The sequence below is a fragment of the Trachypithecus francoisi genome, unplaced genomic scaffold (genome assembly GCF_009764315.1).
Source record: "Trachypithecus francoisi isolate TF-2019V2 unplaced genomic scaffold, Tfra_2.0 Contig01440, whole genome shotgun sequence".
Lineage (NCBI taxonomy): Eukaryota > Metazoa > Chordata > Mammalia > Primates > Cercopithecidae > Trachypithecus > Trachypithecus francoisi.
Genome location: NW_022681431.1, coordinates 1,759,650 through 1,781,408, shown reverse-complemented (window position 1 = coordinate 1,781,408; position 21,759 = coordinate 1,759,650). Strand labels below are relative to the sequence as shown.

General features: G+C 35.0%; 1 protein-coding gene and 1 non-coding gene across 5 annotated transcripts in view; both read left to right on the top strand.

The window, feature by feature from the left end:
* SGCZ (sarcoglycan zeta) overlaps positions 1–21,759 on the top strand; it is a 1,239,166-nt gene that overhangs the window by 777,585 nt on the left and 439,822 nt on the right. The window lies entirely within an intron of this gene.
* Positions 17,391–17,494, top strand: LOC117096048. The gene has a single exon (XR_004442326.1). It is a non-coding gene; the product is annotated as a U6 spliceosomal RNA (small nuclear RNA).

The window sequence follows — 21,759 nt, the reverse complement described above, 5'->3', positions numbered from 1 at the left end:
ATTGAGAAGACAATTTGGGAGATAGGGAAGATTAGTTTTTGGCATGTTAATTTTGAGTTACCCATTTGACATCCAAGTGGAGTTGTCAAGATCAGATCAGGCAATCACAGAGATTCAAAGTTAGGAATTCTTATACCTAGGAGTGTCAGAGCTGCAGCAAACTGAAAAAAGCAATGGAACAGACAGTTCAGAGGTTATAAATAGCCATAGTAAATTGTCTTTCATTGATAAAGGCCAGATGTTGATAACAAAGAATGGGGAATCACAATCGGTAAAGAAGGAAAGTGAAATACTGTTTTGTAAATATAATGGTTCAATTGAAGACAGCCCTAAATGACATAAATCACAAAAACATTTCAGCTGAGGGGAAACAGGCTAGGACCTCTTCCAGAAGAAAGCAGAAGTGCCATAAAGAAGTGAGAGATATGTATTTAACAGATACCTATTGAAGAATGTCAATCATCTGTGAACAAAATAAATACATAAAGATGTCTGACCTTTGTGCATTACAGAAAATAAAAAGATAAAAGAATAGAAAAAATAAAGAAACAAGAGAAAAGAAAAAGGCAAGAAAACAGAAGAAAGAAAGGCATGCCAATGTGACAATAGGTAGATAATAATAGTCTATGACAAATACAAATAAATAAATCAAGAAACCAATAGAGGGAAGCAGGTGATAGTAATGCATATCTAGGTTTTAGACTCACTGTAACCTATAAACTTCCTTTTAAATCCATAATGTCATGGTTTTGTGAAGGTTTTCTCTATCAGGATTTGGAACAGATAACTAATCAGAATTTCTAGACCCCATGGGTCCTGATTAATTAAAGATTGAATATTTAAAAAAGATATTTGTGAAGTCATTTCAGAGTTTTAAAATCTTGTAAACTTTAAGAACAGAACACAGGCACAACCGAAGCAATCTGAAGATGACATTTAAAGGCAAATTGAATTTTCGTCTTGCAGCAGATATAGATCTCAGTTGTATCAACCAATAACATTGTTTACCATCATTTGTCATCAGTCATGAAATAAAAACATAATTCAGACAAAAAAGAAAAATAAATAGAGGGAAGAACTATTTGTAAAAATAATAACTTTAGAGAAATAAAGGCCAGATAAAATGTTCAGTTAAAAGAAATCATAAGATGTAAAATACAGTAATTTTTACACTGTTCTTCCCCTTGAAACTTACATTTTCAACCACATGATTTTTGTTATAATATTTCAAACTTGAAAGCTTTTAAATGATTACTCATAAAGCTCTTAAAATAAGTCTATAAATGAAATAATGTGTTTTTAAAATTTCAGAACAAGTCTTAAAAATTATTCTTTTGAGTTATTTTATTATAATTTCTTAGATGGAGTGTCGCTCTGTCATCAGGCGGGAGTTCAGTGGCGTGATCTTGGCTTACTGCAACCTCCACCTCCCAGGTTTAAGTGATTCTCCTGCCTCAGCCTCCCTAGTAGCTGGGACTACAGGCACACGCCACCACGTCCAGCTAATTTTTGTATTTTCAGTAGAGATTGGGATTCAGCATGTTGGCCAGGATAGTCTCGATCTCTTGACCTAATGATTTGCCTGCCTCAGCCTCCCAAAGGGCTGGGATTACAGGCATGAGCCAGCGAGCCTGGCCGTGTTATTTTTTTATTATTTACTTTTAATCTTTTTTATTATATTTTAAGTTCTGGGATACATGTGCAGAACATGCAGGTTTGTTACATAGGTATACATGTGCCATGGTGGTTTGCTGCACCCATCAACCCATCATCTACATTAGGTATTTCTCCTAATGCTCTCCCTCGCCTTGCCCCCCATCCCCTGACAGTCTCCAGTGTGTGATGTTCCCGTCTCTGTCCCTATATGTTCTCATTGTTCAACTCCTACTTATGAGTAAGAACATGCAGTGTTTGGCTTTCTGTTCCTGTGTTAGTTTGCTGAGAATGATGGCTTCTGCTTCATCCATGTCCCCACAGAGGACATGAACTCATTCTTTTTTATGGCTGAATCATATTACATGGTGTATATGTGCCACATTTTCTTTATCCAGTCTATCATTGATGGGCATTTGGGTTGGTTCCAAGTCTTTGCTATTGTGAATAGTGCTGCAGTAAACATACATGTGCATGTGTCTTTATAGTAGAATGATTTATAATACCTTGGGTACATACCCAGTAATGAGATTACCAGGTCAAATGGTATTTCTAGTTCTAGATCCTTGAGGAATGGCCACACTGTCTTCCACAATGGTTGAATTTACACTCCCACCAACAGTGTAAAAGCATTCCTATTTCTGCACATCCTCTCCAGCATCTGTTGTTTCCTGACTTTTTAATGATTGCCATTCTAACTTGCGTGAGATGGTATCTCATATTGGTTTTGATTTCCATTTCTCCAATGACCAGTGATGATGAGTTTTTTTTCATATGTTTGTTGTCTGCATAAATGTCTTGTTTAGAGAAGTGCCTGTTTCTATTCTTTGCCCACTTTTTAATGGGTTTTTTTTTTTCTTGTAAATATGTTCAAGTTCCTTGTAGATTCTGTATATTAGCTCTTTGTCAGATGGATAGATTGCAAAAATTTTCTCACTATTATTAGCAGTATACTTTAAAAGTATCATTCTTTATAACAACATGAATATCTTGTTTGTATTCCAAACTCTGATAAATAAACTGTATCAAAAGTAAAATTGTATTGTAGATATAACCCTAAATGAGATGAAGAATTCTTTTCATGCATATATGAATATATATTACTTATTGCCTGAGTGAGACATGGTTCAACATCAATTCTTTTTCTGTTTTTCATTTTTATGGATGTAAGATCAGTAAAATCTTAGTCTTGAGAGTAAGTAAAATGGATTAAAAATCCTTTTTTTTGTATTGATGCTGCTTAATTAGTTGAAACCTTTCTAAGATACTTCACAAGAATACAAGGAACCATCATGAAAAATAATTCTTAATGACTTGCTATCTAACAATTCTAAGTTCTCCTTCAATTGTGTTGAAGGCAAAGAATTGTAAACTACCTGACAAGCAAAAGAATTTGTTACCACTTATTAGAATAACTGACATTCTTAATTTCTAGTTACTTTTTTAAAAAAGGTTGTACCCAAACTAATCCTGTCAAATGATTATGGATGATACTCTTTGTTTTCTTTTCTAAGCATAATTTTTATTCAACATATAAAGTGATTTTTATTTCAATGTACACTTGCCAATAAAAAAGATACTATATTGGTAAATGTATATTAAAATAGAAATCATTTACCTCATCCTATTATATGTTATAATTATCTTCTGGTTAAAACTTTGGAGTTGTATTTAGAATACCAAATTTTGAGAGGGAAAGTCTGCTATACAAATTAGCCAAGCCAGGCATCACTCAGCAAGGCCAGACATCACTGTTATCCAACATCAGAGTGCCTTTCTTCAAGAAGTGTCTAATACATGCTGCATTTGGTGTTTTGAGGGACATGAAAAAAAAAATGGATTACTAAATCATGAATTTCATGTATAAAATAGATTATGAAAAGCAGTTAAGTTTAAAATGATATAGATCTCTTGTATGATTAATTCATCTAATTTGCAAATTAAAAGAACTAAAATATATTTATATGGTATAGCTCAATATTTAATTTGTAGGCATAAATAAAATGTGTATTAAAATTTTAAGTTATTTATCAAGAATCGTACACAAAATAACATCTCCTCTATTGACTTCCCCAGAAACTGTGACTATGTTAGGTTATTTGGCAAAAGGGAACTGATGCTACAGATGGAATTAAAATTGCTAATCTGATGACCTTTAGAGCGGGAGACTACCCTTGATTATTCAGGTAGACCCAATGCAATTACAAAGATGTTGATAAGTAGAAGAGGCAAGCAGAAGAGTCAGTGAGTTTCAATGATACTACACTGCTGGCTTACAATTAAAGGGGCCATGAGCCCATGGGGCAGTCTCTAGAAGCTGGAAAGGCAAGGTCACAGATTCTCCCCAAGAGCTTTCAGAAAGAACGCAACCCTGCTGACAGCTTGATTTTAACCCATTGAGGATTCCTTTAAAGATTACTATGCAGTCATAAAAAAGAATGAGTTCATGTCCTTTGCAGGGACATGGATGCAGCTGGAAACCATCATTCTCAGCAAACTATCGCCAAGAACAGAAAACCAAATACCGCATGTTCTCACTCACAGGTGGGAACTGAACAATGAGATCACTTGGACACAGGAAGGGGAACATCACACACCCATCGGGGCCTATTGTGGGGAGAGGGAAGTGGAGAGGGATAGCATTAGGAGATATACCTAATGTAAATGATGAGTTGATGGGTGCAGCACACCAACATGGCACATGTATACATATGTAACAAACCTGCACGTTGTGTACATGTACCCTAGAACTTAAAGTATAATAAAAAATAAATTAAAAAAATAAAGATCTGAGCTCAAGATCTGTAAGATAATACATTTGCAGTTTTAAGCTATTAAGTTTGTTGTAATTTTTTTTTTACAACAGCAATGATAAACTAATACAGATATGTAATTATTCACGGTTTCCCTTTGGTTAAATATGTGTTTATTTTTTTCCTCAACTACTTTTTGTCTTTGAGAAGATAAAATAAGAATTATATATAAAAATCAGAAAAACTCCATTAATTTGTTGGATATAGATACCACAATTTCTGTCTACTTAATTTTTAACAAGTGAGGCATATACTACTAAAATTTACTTGTCTTAATGGCTGATAGTAATTTTTACATGGGAAATAATCAACATTTTACATTATCAACTAAGATTAGACCTGGCAATAATACAGGTATATATTTTATACGCTTTAAAAATTAAGTCCTATGTTTCCTAGTGAGTAAGCTATACCCCAATCTCCACAAAAGTCACAAAGAACTCACTATTGACTATTTTTGGTGTATCTTGAAAAAATTGTTATTTGCAGAACCATATGTCTACTTAAAATGTTTTTCTTCCTAGCTGATTAGGCATTCCCTAATGAATAGTAAAAAAAAAAAAAAAAAAAAAAAAAAAAAAAGAAACTGAAAAGACAAACTTTTGTTTAGATTTGTGAAAAAGCCATTTGCTTATTTGCTCTGCTTTCATTCTGCTTTCAGATACTTTCTCAAGAGCAATGCATTTCTCACAGTGGCGCTAATGAGAGAACTGAGATTGTAACAATAGCAACAAAAGCAGGATACTCCACATGCTCAAACTACATTACATCTGATGTTAGAATTTCCCACCAAAAGTCAAAATATATTATATTTAAAGTGATTCTTTACACTTGGCAAAGTATATGTGAAACAGGAAATTCAAGCAATTTTACCCAGCCCAAGTTTAATGATTGTGAGTTAACAATTAGCGAATTCCCCTCTCTGTGTTGTCCAGTACCCTTTGAATGGGTGCTCTAAGAGTTTTTAACTAGAGGCCATTGTAAGGTTAAGGAGAAGATTTTAAATGTCCCTTCATATTTAAAAGTTGTTTTTTGTAAAACAGTAGGTGGTAAAGACTATAAAGAAATAATGCTAATAGAATTTGAGGATCTAGAAACAATGTCCAAATTTCCCATGATAAATATTTGTGTGTTTCTCAATGCGTACTCCTATTTGAAGAGAGCTGTTCTTGAGGATACAAGTTTGGCGATGTACAGTAATTGGAAGCTAGGAGATGCCAAAGGAAGGCAGTTGATATATATACAAATTGATAATGGGAAGATACAGGTGTTGAAAACTGTAGGGCAAAATAAATACAGAATTTAAAAATTTGAAGGCACACACTAGAAAAAGAAAAATAAAGTATTTAAAATTTAAACTAGCAGAAGAAATTCTGACCTATCAAATCAAAGTCAGTGAAAGGAGGAAAGCTGCCTAGCATGAAAATACAATTAAGCATAAAGTTATATTAATTACAATAAATTCAAATAAGTTAAAGGAGCCAAACAGAAATGCTCAGATTATATTGCGACAGTTAAGTTTCAGCAATATATGTTGCAAATAATCTACAAAATAAAATAATACAGAGAATTGAAAACCTAAAAGATGAGGAAAGAAATATAGGTATATATGATGCAAAAGAAAATTCATTTTGTGTCTTAAAAATGTGATAAAATAGAACTGAAGATAAGACATTGTTTGCTAATACATGTACAAGGAACAACATGTTAAGGAAATATAATAATTTTGAAAAGAAATTTACCTAATTCACAAATATGAAGTAGAACTTACACATATAAAGTAAAATTTATATTTTGTATGGGTAGAAACAGAGAATCCATGGCTATAATTAGATTTTTCACACAATTCTTAGAAACTGATACATCAAGCAATATAAGTAAATAACAGAAGGTATGAATGAACAACTGAAATAAAATAATAAAAGGTCAAAATAACTAAATTGAGAAGATCAAACCAGTGGGAACCATAGTAGGTGGAAATAATCATGACATTTAAAGAGAATACATGTATTTTCTAGCATTCATAGATACTGGACCATTCATAGATACTGCTGGTATCATAGGCAAGACTAAAGAATTCTTCGTGAAAAAAGAAAATGACTAAGACATCGAAATGTCCCAAAACTAAGACATTCAAAAGGAACTTAACACGTAAGAGGGTAAATAGCTGGGTTGATGCAAAATATTGTACAAAAATTAAATAATAATATGTAGACTTAAAATATTTGTTAATAATTTTTAGTCACATTGATATAAGTATGAAGGGATTAATTTAAGATTCTGGGCTTATGAGTAACACAAATAAGTAATAATGTATATTCAATGTTAATCAACCAGTCTTAAACAGTATAATGACTAGTATAACCACTAAAATAATAGCTCATGAATGTAGAAAAAATTAAAAGGAAATAAGGAATAAGTGAATAATATTTAAATTTAAAAAGACAAAAGAATTAAAGAACAGAAAGGTAAATATCTGAGTAAATATGGGTGATTCTTTTCTTTTGTTTCTAAAATTTTTTTTTATAATTGAAAACAAAAATAATGGTTTCTGACATAGTTGTCAATATAGATTCCTAGATCCAATCATGTTGCATTATGATGGCCATGCTTCATTATGATAAAAGGGATATATCCACCAAAAACGTATCAGAATTCTAAATGTGAATGAACTCAACAAAATACAAATTGTGGTCTGTTGTTACACTTTAATAAAAGATTTACTAAACTGAAAAGTTTAATTTAAAGTATAAATTAAAGTCTAGAAGAAGTATAAAAATTTTAAGGATTCATTTCATCAAAGGCTGACATGCAAAGTTATCAGCATATGACAGAGTAAGAGAAAATGCTGACAATGTCTAGATAGAGCAAAGTGATTATTATTGATATTCAAATCAACAAAGAATATAGTAAACTCAATAGAAAAATGGGCCCCCCAAAATCCCATTATGTTATCAGCACTCTGACAAATGCGAATGTGCACAAATAAAATGTGATATGTATTTTCAACACTTGCTTAGAAAATATAAGAATTAGGCCGGGCGCAGTGGCTCAAGCCTGTAATCCCAGCACTTTGGGAGGCCGAGACGGGCGGATCACGAGGTCAGGAGATCGAGACCATCCTGGCTAACATGGTGAAACCCCGTCTCTACTAAAAAATACAAAAAACGAGCCGGGCGAGGTGGCGGGCGCCTGTAGTCCCAGCTACTCGGGAGGCTGAGGCAGGAGAATGGCCTGAACCCGGGAGGCGGAGCTTGCAGTGAGCTGAGATCGCGCCACTGCACTCCAGCCCGGGCGACAGAGTGAGACTCCGTCTCAAAAAAAAAAAGAAAGAAAATTTAAGAATTATAGATGATATTGCACGATGAGGATATGAGGAAAAACAACCTTTATGGGCAACAGATAGGAAATTAAATGGTTGTAAACATTTTGGAAAATAACATGGTAGGACCCATTTAAGATTATGCATACCTTACAACCTAACTGTCTTACTGTTGGGTGTATATTCCTGCTATAGTTTGAATGTGTGTCCCCTCCAAATCTCATGCTGAAATGTGTTCCCCAGTGTTTGTGGTGGGACCCAGTGTGGGGTATTGGATCATGGGGTGGATCCCTTACGAACGATTTAGCACAGGAATGTCCAAATTTTGGCTTCCCTGAGGCACACTGGAAGAAGAATCGTCTTAGACCACACATAAAATACACTAACACTAACAATGGCTGATGAGCTCACACACACACACCTCATGATGTTTAAGTAAGTTTACAAATTTGGGCCGGGCGCGGTGGCTCAAGCCTGTAATCCCAGCACTTTGGGAGGCCGAGACGGGCGGATCACGAGGTCAGGAGTTCGAGACCATCCTGGCTAACACGGTGAAACCCCGTCTCTACTAAAAAATACAAAAAAAGCTAGCCGGGCGAGGTGGCTGGCGCCTGTAGTCCCAGCTACTCGGGAGGCTGAGGCAGGAGAATGGTGTAAACCCGGGAGGCGGAGCTTGCAGTGAGCTGAGATCCGGCCACTGGACTCCAGCCCGGGCGACAGAGCGAGACACCGTCTCAAAAAAAAAAAAAAAAAAAAAAAAAAAGAAATAAAAAGAATTAAATAGATAAGTAAAACCAGAGAGAAAATTGTAGGAAACAATAGTGATAAAACAATAGTGATAAAATAAAGAATGTGATTAATTTTCTACAGCTGTGATACAAAAACAGAGACTGTCAAATTAAATGTAATGAGCTTTAGCACAGAGCTTATTATAGGGCAAAAATTATATTTTAAATACTTAGCTTGGATAGTTTGATGAAAGAATGGTGTACGTGAGGTAGTAAGATGCACTAAAAATCTTATGGGTGTATGGGAAGAAAATACTCAAGATACTATTTGTATTCATTTTGTACTTCCTTTTCCAGCAGAATTTAGCATCTAAAAGCTAGAGGAGGCCAGGCACATTTACTTATGCCTGTAATCCCAGTGCTTTGTGAGGCCAAGTCAGAAAGAATACATGAAGCCAAGAAATCTAGACCAACCTGGGCAACATAGTGGATTTTGGTATTTCCAAAAAAAATTAAAAGTTAGCTAGGCATGATGTTGTGCACCTGTAGTCCCATCTACTCAGGAGGCTGAGGCAGGAGGATTGCCTGAGGCCAAGAGTTTGAGGCTGCCGTGAGCCATGATCACACCACTGCACTGCCTGGGGGACAGAATGAGAGCCTATCTCTTAAGAAGTGAAAATAAATAAGTACTAGGAGACCACACGATCTTTCTAGTTTTCAGCCCCTATTGCAGTTTTCTGTAGATTAAATATTTTGTGTATTCCCAGTGTTCTAGCTATTTCTCTGCACATTGCAGGCTTGTTCTTCTGTCTACTCAAGTCCCTAGATCCAGCAAATGTCCTTAGGGGTGGGCTCAGCTGCTAGCCTGTGATCATCTCGGAAGGACTTGTTTTTTTCTGAAATTTGGTCCATTGGAACTTTAGGCCCATAGTTTTTGGATGGCTTTAAACAAAAATATAGTTTTTCAAAAAAAAAAAAAATGTTTATCCAACGTCTTCTCATTATGGCTGGAGTAATTACCTTTGGTAACTTTCTATTTTAATTGGAAGAAGAACCTCTGACATTGGCATTGTAATGAGATTTTTGGTCTTTGACCTTAATGAAGCAATTAAATCCAAATCTATTTCGTATCTTATGCATGTAATGAAGGATTAAATGATAAAATATATGTAAAATGCATAATATAAAGTGTCAAGTGTACACTATTGATATACAGTTGTATTATGACTACATGCTGAAAACATATGATCAATCTGATCGCTTCCTGAGACCAAGAGCCAGAGTTTTTCAGTGATACTTAACTGTCAAATAATTCTATTCGATTTTTCAGTGGGGTTTAGTGTTTGGTCCATAAGTTGCTATCACAGTCTGCAAATCAGTTATGTCAATAAGCATGCTAATTTATTCAGCAGACATATTTTTGTAGCAACAGTGACTCAATGAAAGAAGCAATGTATTGATTTAATTTCTGGTGGAAGCTACTTCTCTCATTGTGAACTGGTTACAAACATTTAATGCTCTAGCTATTTCAAGGAGTACTGATAGGCATTGCCCAAAGAAGATAATATGTTCCCATAAAGCAGGAACTCTTATTCCTCGTTATCTTCTTTTTGATAAACTATACAAGCTCTTGGTAGTGAATCCAAATTCCTTAAGAGGTACAAAACATTCCTCCATAAATTTAAATTTATGCCCATGAAGAATCAACTTGAGACCATGTTTGGAATGGGAGCTCCAGAAACCTATGGTAAATACATGGATATAAGGTTACTTTAGACACAATCCCCAAATTACCTTTAAATTCAATGGGAAAAAGTGACAAGGAACAATATTTAGGGCAGCTAGGATGGTGCTACCTTCTCTTGCCTAACATAAGCAAATTAAAACCTAACATTAATGCTCTGAAGCCTAATAATAACTAGTAAGGTTCATGTCTGTCAGACAGCCACTGAAGGCTACTGTAAAAACCAGCTACTCAACCACCTGAAAGCCATTTACCTCCCTCTTGTTACAGTCACATTTCTACTGATGTTGTAGTTAAGGCTGATCTTCTATCTCTCAGCAACGAAGTTGTTTCTCAAATGCTACTATTTGACTGAAAAAAGTTTTGCAGTGGGAGCGTGTTGCAAGTGTTGGTAAATTGAAAATACAATGTCAAACCACTTCTCATGAATGACTGAACATGGAAAAACTGCTGCAAGGAGTGTGTCTGTGCATGCGCGCACATATGTGTGTGCATATTCAGCCTGCTTTATTGACTTTATTAACTTTATTTAAAATCTAATTTTAAAATTAGGGAGTGAAATGTCATTCTTCTTCTGTCATCATAAAACTTTTGGCTCATGGTATTCTGATATTCTGTCACTCTTGCAAAAGTTGAATTCATGAAAACAGTAGCTGGGCTGAACCTCCCTATGCAACTCTTACACAAGTGCTCCCTATTTTGTACAACAAGCAGTTTCATAAGCCCAAAGATAGTGATTGAGAGAGACAGGCTCTGAAGTCTCTTTATTTCAATGTCTTGGAATCACCACATTGTTAATGTAGACCAGTAAAAACCAAACTTTTCTGTGTCGTTTATCAGATTCATTACTTTTTTCATAGAAACAGTGAGTTGGGAGGATAACAAGCAAGAAACTCTCAGGCCATGCTTCCTCCTGAAAACAGGAGAATAAATATTTTAACCCTGTTTTTAAAAGATGAATGGGTAGTTCAACATTGCTCGGCTATTTGTCCTTCCACTTGTGACAGATTACCGCTACATATTTTTTTCTCAATCTCTGGAATCATGGCTTATAGAAAACAATTATGTACTGAATTATTAATTATCAAAAGTCCATTAAACTTATTGTCAAAAAGTATGCTCAGATTTATCTATTATAAATAGTAATAAAAATATAAAAAAATAAAAACAGTATTATAAATAAAATAATCCCACTACAGAGGAAAGTTATGCACTGTTATGAAAGCCACTCTTATGAAAGCCTTTCATATTTAGGGATATTGGGTAAGGCTTCCCTTAGTGGGGAAGACTGAAGAGCAAACCAAAACAAGATTAAGAACAAATTATATAAATGTGGGATGGTAAGGCCGGGCGCGGTGACTAATGCCTCTAATCCCAGCACTCTGGGACGCCGAGGCAGGAGGGTCACTAGGCAAGAGATCGAGACCATCCTGGCCAACATGGTGAAACCCCTCTCTCTACTAAAAATACAAAAAGTAGCTAGGCATGGTGGTGCTCACCTGTAGTTCCAGCTACTCGGGAGACTGAGGCAGGAAAATAGCTTGAACCCTGGGAGGTAGAGGTTGCAGTGAGCCGAGGTTGCACCACTGCACTCCGGCCTGGCAACAGAGGGAGAGTCCATCTCAGACCAAAAAAAAAAGATAATAGTGGGAAAAGTATGTGAATAAGAAGACCAAAGTCCAGGAGACAGGAAGTATTTTGTATTTGAGGGATAAAGTATTATTGAATCATTAGATTGAGGAGGTTCATGTCACCACCAGAGGAGCGGAGGGAGAAATGCAACGAACAAATTTGGTACTGCTTGAACTCCATTTTGGACTCTTGATATTCATCCTATTACCAATGCAAAGTCTTTGGGAGTTTTTAAACAGAGCAATTTACAATGTAAATTGTATTTGCATTTCGAGTAAGTCATTCTGGATATAGAAAAGAGAAACTTTTTAGAGAGATAATCAAGGAGAGCACTTTAGAGGTGTTCACCATTGCCCAGGTGAGAGAATGGGGGGCTAGATCCCATGATAGCAATGAAGAGAGAAAGAGAAAATTTCTCTCAAGAAATATAGAGAAAGTAAAATCTGACAAGACTTGGTTATTGGAAATGGAAATGTGAAGAAGGAGATGTCAAGAATTACATTTAGATGTCAGGTGTAGGCAGAGGTTGATATCATTTTCTGGAAAAAATCATAGGAACACAGGAAGAATACCACTTTTAGTGAAAGAGGCATCTAGGTTGCTTAAAATATCATGAAATGGGACTTTTCCAAATTCATTCAAGTAAATTAGGAAGGTTGAGTCTTGAGGAACAAGAAATGGTGAAAGTGGTAGCAGTGGCCTTGAGATCAGTACCTATACCAGACTCAAGAAAAGTTAGTGAGATTTGGAGTATACAGAGACTAGAATATTTGAGTGAAAAAAAAAAAAAAAAAAGCTTTCACTTTTCTTCGTGAATTTTGTACTATTTGAGGAGTAAATAATTGGGCCTTATTTAGAGTTGCAAATTTGGGTAAACCCTGAAATGAACAGGAAATAGTATAAAATGGAAGCAATTCACCAATTTTATTCTCTTAAACATTTACTGGTTTTCTTTCAGGTTTGACTGTTATAATAGGCATTGTGCTATAATGAATTTATCAACCATCTTCTCTCATGTAATACACAAAGAAACAATTTTAAAAGTATAGTATTGCTTTCAGCTTATACCAGTCCTTACCCATTATCCCAATTCATTTAATCAGATTATTTCAGTGATAAGTACCATTTGAAGTTAATGAAATATTTAAAAGGTTGTGATGATGTAACTGCTGGTGTAGTATACAAAACACATTTGATTCATGTTATTCAACACAATTTCATCATAAGTCTTATCTATAAAACAAACATTTAACACATCTATCATTCTCTCGCTTTATGTAAAGTTTATGTCTATCATTTATCTCTGTCAAAGTTTCGTTTCTAGTTTTTTATTCTCAATCATAAATGACAGCATTAATTTTTACAAACATTAATGATGAGCCATTCTCACTCATAACTATTTATATCTAAGTCGTCTTAGATTTATTGAATAATTTCTGAGTAACTAATGGCTAGCTTTTTATTATTCTATGATGATAAAGGATTTTACAGTATCCAGGCTTCAGACATATTTTTGAAAACTCATTTCTATATGGGTCAAAATTTAAATAAGTTGTAATACATGATCCATTCAAATATATTCTCCAGAATGAGCTATTAAAATGAAATACCAAAGTGGTTCCCCAAGACACCAATTTATAGCCTATATGTGCAGTGCAGACTTACTGGACCAAAGCACAGTGTAACAATGAAAATTTTATTTATTGTCTTCTTTTTCCTAAGATGTTTCTTACTCCCAGTAACATAAAAATGTATCCTACAAGCAAAGAAAAATTGACACACATGTAAATATAAAGTATATTCATACTGATATCAGCTTTCCTTAATCTATTAAAGGATATTTAAAAAACTTGTGATTTTTAGGATCTTGTATCTCCTCGTTCATTGGAAAGTACATAAATTCTTCAGAGCCTCAAGAGCTATGTTTGGTGCATTACTCAAAATAGTGTAAAACCACTAGTTAGATAGCTTAGCACTCAAATCACCTTAGAAATCTCTTCAGAGTCACCTCAATTGAACAGTCCTGATAAATTACAGAAGTGGGAAATACACTGAGAGATCCCTGATGTATGATGTTTTTGCCCGTAGAGTATTTTATGTGTTGATCCACTGGAGTGTGTGTGTGTGTGTGTGTGTGTGTTTACGTTGTGGTATGTGTCTGTTGGGGGTATCGCCATTAGGGCTTTGGAGGAGTGAGGATCATAAATTTGTAAACATTCCTACATACCTGCTTCATAAGACATGTACCAAACATAGTTAAAAGTAACTAAACCAAGTAAACAAATTAGATATCAATTAAATTTAATACTGGGCTGGAAAGAAGTATTCAAGGCCAAGTAAAATGAAGAAACATAACAAAATAAATGAAATGTTTAAATTGATTAGTAGAATGAGACAGAAATGATTTTCAAAGTTTTTAATTTTTGATAAATATCGGTATATGAAAGTAAGAATTATATGGCTGTCAATTGATTAAATACAGCACTTAAGATTTTAGTTCCTGAAACAGCAATATATGAGTTTCTAATTCCACTTTTCTGTCTCAAGAAAAGTTGAGTTGTTAAAATAATTATTTTTTGAAATGATCAATTCTCACCTTGAAAGGGCTTAATACATGATCTGGATTGTTATAAGAGGTCGGATGTTTTTACTGGTATGTTTGTATTTCTGTTACGTACATCAATGTCAAACACTCATTTCCTGAGCTGTTCTCAGGAACACAATCTGACTTGTAATGGACACTCAATAAATGCTCGGTTGGATGATCAAATCAACACCTTATTTCTATGAATTCTAATAACATATGAAAGTGATCTTTTATACTCATCAATGAAACAGAGAGAGATGAGAGAGGAAGAGCAATTAAGACTAAGGGGATGGGAATCAGACCTCATTTTGCAATGTATTTCCTACGTTGTTCATTTTTGAATGCTTTGAAATACTTATCATACTCAAAAAAAAAAAAAGGTATTTCCTAGGCAGAAAATGGGATTTAAACAAAGTCCGTATTTCTATCTTACAATAACTTACACTGTAATACACAAAAGACATACATTTCTAAACTATTCTATTCATAGAAAATGTAGATAAATTTAGGTGAGCAAGATGCAGGAAAAAGTTTAGTAATCAAGCTGAATGTGATTGTGAGATTCAATCTAATATTATCTTCTACAATTATTGTATCATTTTAAAAGTTGACATACCTGTTGAAATAAAAGGCAGGAAAGTTGGCCGGGCTTGGTGGCTTATGCCTGTAATTCCAGCACTTGAGAGGCCAAGGTAGGCAGATCACAAGGTCAGGAGTTCAAGACCAGCCTGACCAACATAGTGAAACATCGTCTATACTAAAAAGACAAACATTAGCTGGGCATGGTGGCATGTGTCTTTAATCCCAGCTACTCAGGAGGCTGAGGCACAAGAATCTCTTGAACCTGGGAGGCAGAGGTTGTAGTGAGCCGACATCACACCACTGCACTCCAGTCTCAGTGACAGAGCGAGACTCCATCTCAAATAATAATAATAATAATAATAATAATAATAATAATAAATAATAAATAAAAATTTTAAAAAAGGCAGGAGAGTTTTTGGGTAAGCCAGTGAAATCTGCTGCATAATGTTAGGAGAGAGGTTAGTCAGTGTGATAGGCCAGATGTGTTTACTAATTGAGGCCTAGGAAAGTTGGATTCCCAACCTCTCACAGAGACTGGGAGATAGGGGAGCTAAATTGTGTAAGATTTATATTAAAGATATACTTAATAATATATAAGAAAGTCTTAAATATACCAATTTCAAATCTTTTTTCTATTTGGCAATACTTGATTTTCACCACATCATTGTTTCTTACTACCTCTGCTTTGGGTATTGAAAAGTGTGTTAAAAAAGCCAGACCATCTCCCTTTTTTCCACCTTCCCCTTTACTGTCATTTACATCCTCATGCACATGCACTCACACATATTGACCAAAATTAATTTAGATGTACAAATGGGTTCTTTGAAGCAAAAAAGTCAATCTAATTGGTAAAAGTGTCATGCCCATTTGAATTATATTTATAATCTTTTGAAGAAGAAAGAACGTCTTTATTTTTTGAAGACACTGTTCTGTGTCCATTTTATACTTTTGTGGTCACCGAAAGAAATATACCGAATCGTAGACACAGTGAATATAGTAAGTGGTAGTTTAAAATGTTTAATTTTTACAAGTTATTGTTCCCATTCTAATTTTTGAAGTCAACCACATCCTCTTACAGAACAGCCTTGTTAAACTAATTCGCTGATAATGAATTCTTAAGTAAAAGGTGAATTCCACAGGAATTTATATTGCCCTTTTATGTTTAATAAAATTAAGAGCCTGAAAAAACGGATGTGTTCTGTAAATTTGAATTACTTTATATTCAGTTCCACTGGTTGCAGTGTTTTATCTTTATATTATATATATATATATATATATATTATATATATATATATATATATATGGTTGGTTGATGAATTTTTTTTTTAGATACTGCCGCTGAATCCATGGAGGAAAAAAAGGGTAAATTTCTAGAACTAATTAATCTTTAGTTAAATGTCAAAGAAAAATTGCAAGAGATGGTGTTAAAGAGGTGGATAAAATGTTATTTAAGACTATTGCAAAAGAGGTCCAGATTATTGCAATGAGGAGAAAGATTGAATTCAACTCTGCTGAAACAAAAGGCAGGAGAGTTGCATTAGTTAGGGAAATCTGCTGCTTGATGTTAGGAGAGTGGTTGGTCAATGTGATTAGGTCAGATGTGTTTTCTCACAGCGATGGAAAGATTGGGGCACTCTCTTTCCAGATGATTACATTTCAATGGATTAGCTCGCAGATCCTCGAGAGGAATTTCCATGTTGTAAAACTGGCTAGAGGCTAGGGGATGATTTACATCTCAAAGGGGCAATTACAACTTCATCGAAGTGAGTAATCTTAGGAAGTGCAAGTGAAGCGCCTACCCTCAGAAGGAAACCTCTTTAAACTTTTGTCTAGCTGGAGGGGAGTTAAGGCCATTGTGGTCTCTTGCTCCTGAGGAATGGATGAAAACAGTTTATTTTAAACATGGCGATGGGACACAGAATTTCAAACTTTTATCCATAATACAATATAGAATTAATTTCAACCCATCAATCTAGGGCTTCTAATAAAAGGACAACAAATGTGTTTTTGTTTGCTTTATTAGTAACATCATCAAACTAGTGAGACAGTAGGGAACAACCAGGTCGTATTTAGACAGGACCAGAAGAAGTTAGAAAGGGGAATCCAGCTTTCAGAACTCTTTCCGTGTCAGGGAATTTACTTTTCGGAGAAGCCATCAAAAGTCTGAGCTGCACATTTGGGAGCCTCGGGGATTTAGGCGGGGGGAGAAAAGTTGGATTCCCTGGAAATTTCCTGGAAACCCAAAAGACTGTGTCCTGAATGAAAAGATAAGACAGAATTAAACTTGTAATAACACTTACTACAGTGTAGAAACACCAGTTCTTAAGACGCTCACTTAGCTTATACACGAGCTAAAACTGGAATAAAATAGAGAAGACTAGCAGACCCCCTATCCAAAGATGATATGTGGATTTGGATTTGTGACACATTTTTTATTTCTAAAAAGTAGATTGAGGTATGAGTACTTTAAAATTAACATCATGGTAACTATATTGCATAAAGTACTATACTTTGCCATGTATCATTTGTCTCATAAGATATTCCTTACAGCTTACAAATATTATTATTTTTTAAAAATCAACATACTTGCAAGTATTTTAACAGTACTTCATTCAGGATGGTTTCATATTCTTATTTAGAGTACAAATAAGAATAAAGCTTTTACAATTACATTAGGAAATGATGAGGTGGAATATGACTGACCCTACACAAGTCAAGTGTTAAAGGACCATGATCGTACAGCTGAGCTAACAGAGGAGTTTGGAAAACCTATTAAAGGCAAATGATTCCATTATGGAACCATATTCCATGGAGGAATCAAAGATGAGGACTGTGAATCTGGGTTCAGTCACTCAGAGTTACTCCTAGTGTGAACATGTCACTGCTCTGATTGTGATATTTAGGTAGCACACATATTTCACACAACATGTTACCGAATTGCATGAAACTGCTTCGTCCCATGCTCTACTAAATATTAATCTGTTCCAATGTTCAGGGTTCTGTTAGAGTCCATGAGAGATGTATGCTAATACTATTGATTTTACATGATTTCCACCTTAAGAATTAACTTTAACACCTAATCATTCACAGTCCAGGTGTGGTGGCTCATGCCCTGTAATCCCAGCATTTTGGGAGGGTGAGGTTGGAGAATGGCTTGAGCCCAGGAGTAAATTAGCTGGGCATGGTGTGGCAAGCCTGTGGTCTCAGCTACTTGGAAGGTTGAGGCACAGCATTGCTTGACCCCAAGAGGTTGAGGCTGCAGTGAGCTGTGATGGTGCCACGGCACTTCTGTCAGTGCAGCAGAGAAACACACACACACAATTACTCACAAGAAATGCAGTTAAGTCTAAGTTCTCCTTGAGTGACTTCTAGCATAGTATTTACAAATAATGATTGATCTTTATTATTTAGGGAATATATTACTTAGGAGACAGTCAGCAAGACACCAAATACAATGTCTTAAAAAGAAGGCACTGTATTTCTCTCTTGAGTAACAGTGAGTAGTTGAGGGATCCAGGGCTGGTGGGAGCCTCTGCTCCATGTCTTCTCCCAGACACCCATATTTAGTGGTCCTTACTACCATGCATTCTCAACATATGGCCTCTATATCTGGTTCCACAGGAACTACAACAACGCAATTTTCCAGGCAACTTCAAGGGGGAGAGGAAGTGTTGGCAAGTTTGATCTTTAAAATGGTAACCAAAAGATAGTGTGGCTATATAATTTATTGTCCAAACCAGAACAACTTTGAGGGGGGACAACGAGAGTGCTAAACATACTTATATATTTTTTGAAATATTTATTAATTAACTGACAAGTTATTTTTTATTGGATCAGTAGATCTAAAAATTATCCTAGAGAAAATATAAAGTAGTTAAATAGCTTATGTCCTTCTGCCTGCTGTCATAGAAAGGAAAGTGCTGGCTGTATTGCATGTGTCTAGAGAGAGTTGAGGAAAGATAGACCAATTATATTACTGGACGTCTTTCAGATACAAGCTACTGTTACAGTGAAAACCCTTCTTGGTGTGTTCTTACACATGTCTCATGTACTATGAGAGGAAATCGAGGGAGAATCTGGAAGCACAGGACCCATCAGGGCCTACCTTAATGTAAGCATTAATAATGTGGTTAAAAATGAGAAATTTGGCCAGGCATGGTGGCTCATGCCTGTAATCCCAGCACTTTGGGAGGTTGAGGTGGGCAGATGGCGAGGTTAGGAGATCGAGACCATCTTGGCTAACAAGGTGAAACCCCGTCTCTACTAGAAATATAAAAAATTAGCCTGGCATGGTGGCACACACCTGTAATCCCAGCTACTTGGGAGGCTGAGGCAAGAGAATCGCTAGAACCCAGGAGGCCGAGGTTGCAGTGAGCCGAGATCGTACCACTGCACTCCAGTGGGGTCTGGGGGTGGCGGGAGGAGAAAGAGAAAAATTCTGAGATAAATCCTACACTAGATAGGAAGATAGGAATACTGATAGGAAATGTAATTTTTAGTTGGATAATCATGTATCCTGCAAAATCTCAAGGCGAGATTCTGAAACAAATAACAAGATGAGATGAAATTCTGCATAAATTAGCCTCTGTCTCAGTGCCTTCCATGACTTTCCTGCTTTCTTGCTTTAAATAATTATTTTTAGTCCTTTAAAGCCATAAAGAGAAACAAAATACTTATAGTGTGTGAGCAAAGGTATATTATTTCAGAGTAAGACTCAGTGTCAAACTGTTGCTATTACTGATGACTTTTAATAATACTTATATATAATAATTTTGCTATAAAGCATTTAATATGTTATTGTACTATGAAGCAACGGAAGTGTCACCAAGAAATGCATTTAATTTAGAGCCAAATGATCTCTATGGTTCATTACCAACAATGATTTTCTGTAGTTGTGTTATGTGAATATTATTAATGAATTACAGAAACATTTTAGATATAAATATGGGCATAATATTTTAAAATTGATTCAAACAATAGTTCTTTGGCTTAAATATAATAGTCCCATTTTTCAGAAGAAGAAATTAGCTAAAAGGAGTGTATTTCTTAAAACCATACCAAAAGCCGAACATAAAATATAATTCCAGATCTATCTTCTTCCATACCAGGACACTCCCATTGTACTGTAACATTTGTTTTATATGTGTAAAATCCCAGGAAACTGCTAACCAGGATAGCAATGAAATGTTTAAAAAATTACATCAATGCAAGTTACCAAATTAAAAAAATATATATTTGTAAACCTTTAAAAATGTAACAAAACATAATTCTATATTTAAAAATTATTCAAAACAATGGTATGTGACTTGCTGTGGTCACTGTTTCCGAGTCACTAACTTGCATAGTTTGCACTTAGCTCTCATAGCCTTTCTCTTTGATATATTCATGAAAGTTTACTACACAGAGCCATATTAATAGCAAACTGTGATAGAAATGGAAATAAAAAATATCAGAATGACATTTCCATATGTAAATGTCATTGAGTTGTATAACTAGTTTCATAACCTTAATAGATATAGTGTATAACCAGTTTGTACCTATGTATAACTTGCTGTCATTATTGAATTATTTCAATCTTTAGAGAACCTTCAGGCATCATAAAGTAACACCTGATGTCTAATAATGTGGCATATTTCCCAGTGTTCTTCTATAGTCATTAAGGTGTAGAAACTGCAGAAAGTTGGATTTTCATGGGCTAGATGCTAAGTAGAGAGAAGAAAATTGTCTTTAATCCATTTAGTCAGCAATCAGAACATATATGTTAGTGTGATACATAAAGGAGTAAACTTGAATTTATTAAAAGTTTGCTTATATAAGCAAAACAACCTTATTTTCAGGCTAAACTGTCATTTCTGCTGCATATATTAATATATGCATAGTATTTTATATATGTTAATTTATCATAATTGAAACCCATTATGCAATTAACCAAGATTTATCCATTAGAAGTTCAGGATCAAATGTGATCATTCATATAGTACAATATACTTTCTTTGAAATTCTTTATCAGTGTAATTTACATGGTCAAAAATGAATAAGATAGTATTGAAATCAAATACTTTTTTGTGTGTTTTGTTTCTGAGACAGGGTCTCACTCTGTTGCCTAGCCTGGAATGCAGGAGTGCAATCACAGCTCACTATAGCCTTGACTTCCTGGGCTCAAGCAATCCTCTTGCTTCAGCTTACTGAGTAGCTGGGACCACAGGCATGTAGCACCATGCCTAGCTAATTTTTAAAATTTTTTGTAGAGACGGGATCTCACTGTATTGCTCAGGCTGGTCACAAACTCCTAGGCTCAAGCCATCCTCCTGCCTATGCCTCCCAAAGTGTTGGGATTATAAGTATGAACCATTGCACCAGGCCTCAAATCCCATTTGTTCTACAATTGCCTTCTGCCAATGATTGTCACCTTTACTTAAAATAAGATTTTCTTTTAAAGGCATGTTTTTTGAATTGTAGAAATCTGATCTGCCTCAGAGATACTAAGTCAGTCTATTAAGGGAAGCCTGGACTTCATGAGTATTAAAAGACACACAGATGATTTCAATGTTTAAGTGTGGATAAGAGATAGAACCTGTGGAAATGAGAGAGCAATTGCGGTGTATGTCGGGGCAGGCTAGAGAAACAGAAGCAATAGGACATGTGTATGTGTGTGTGTATAAAGGTATATGGTGTAAGAATTGGCTCGTGTTTATGGA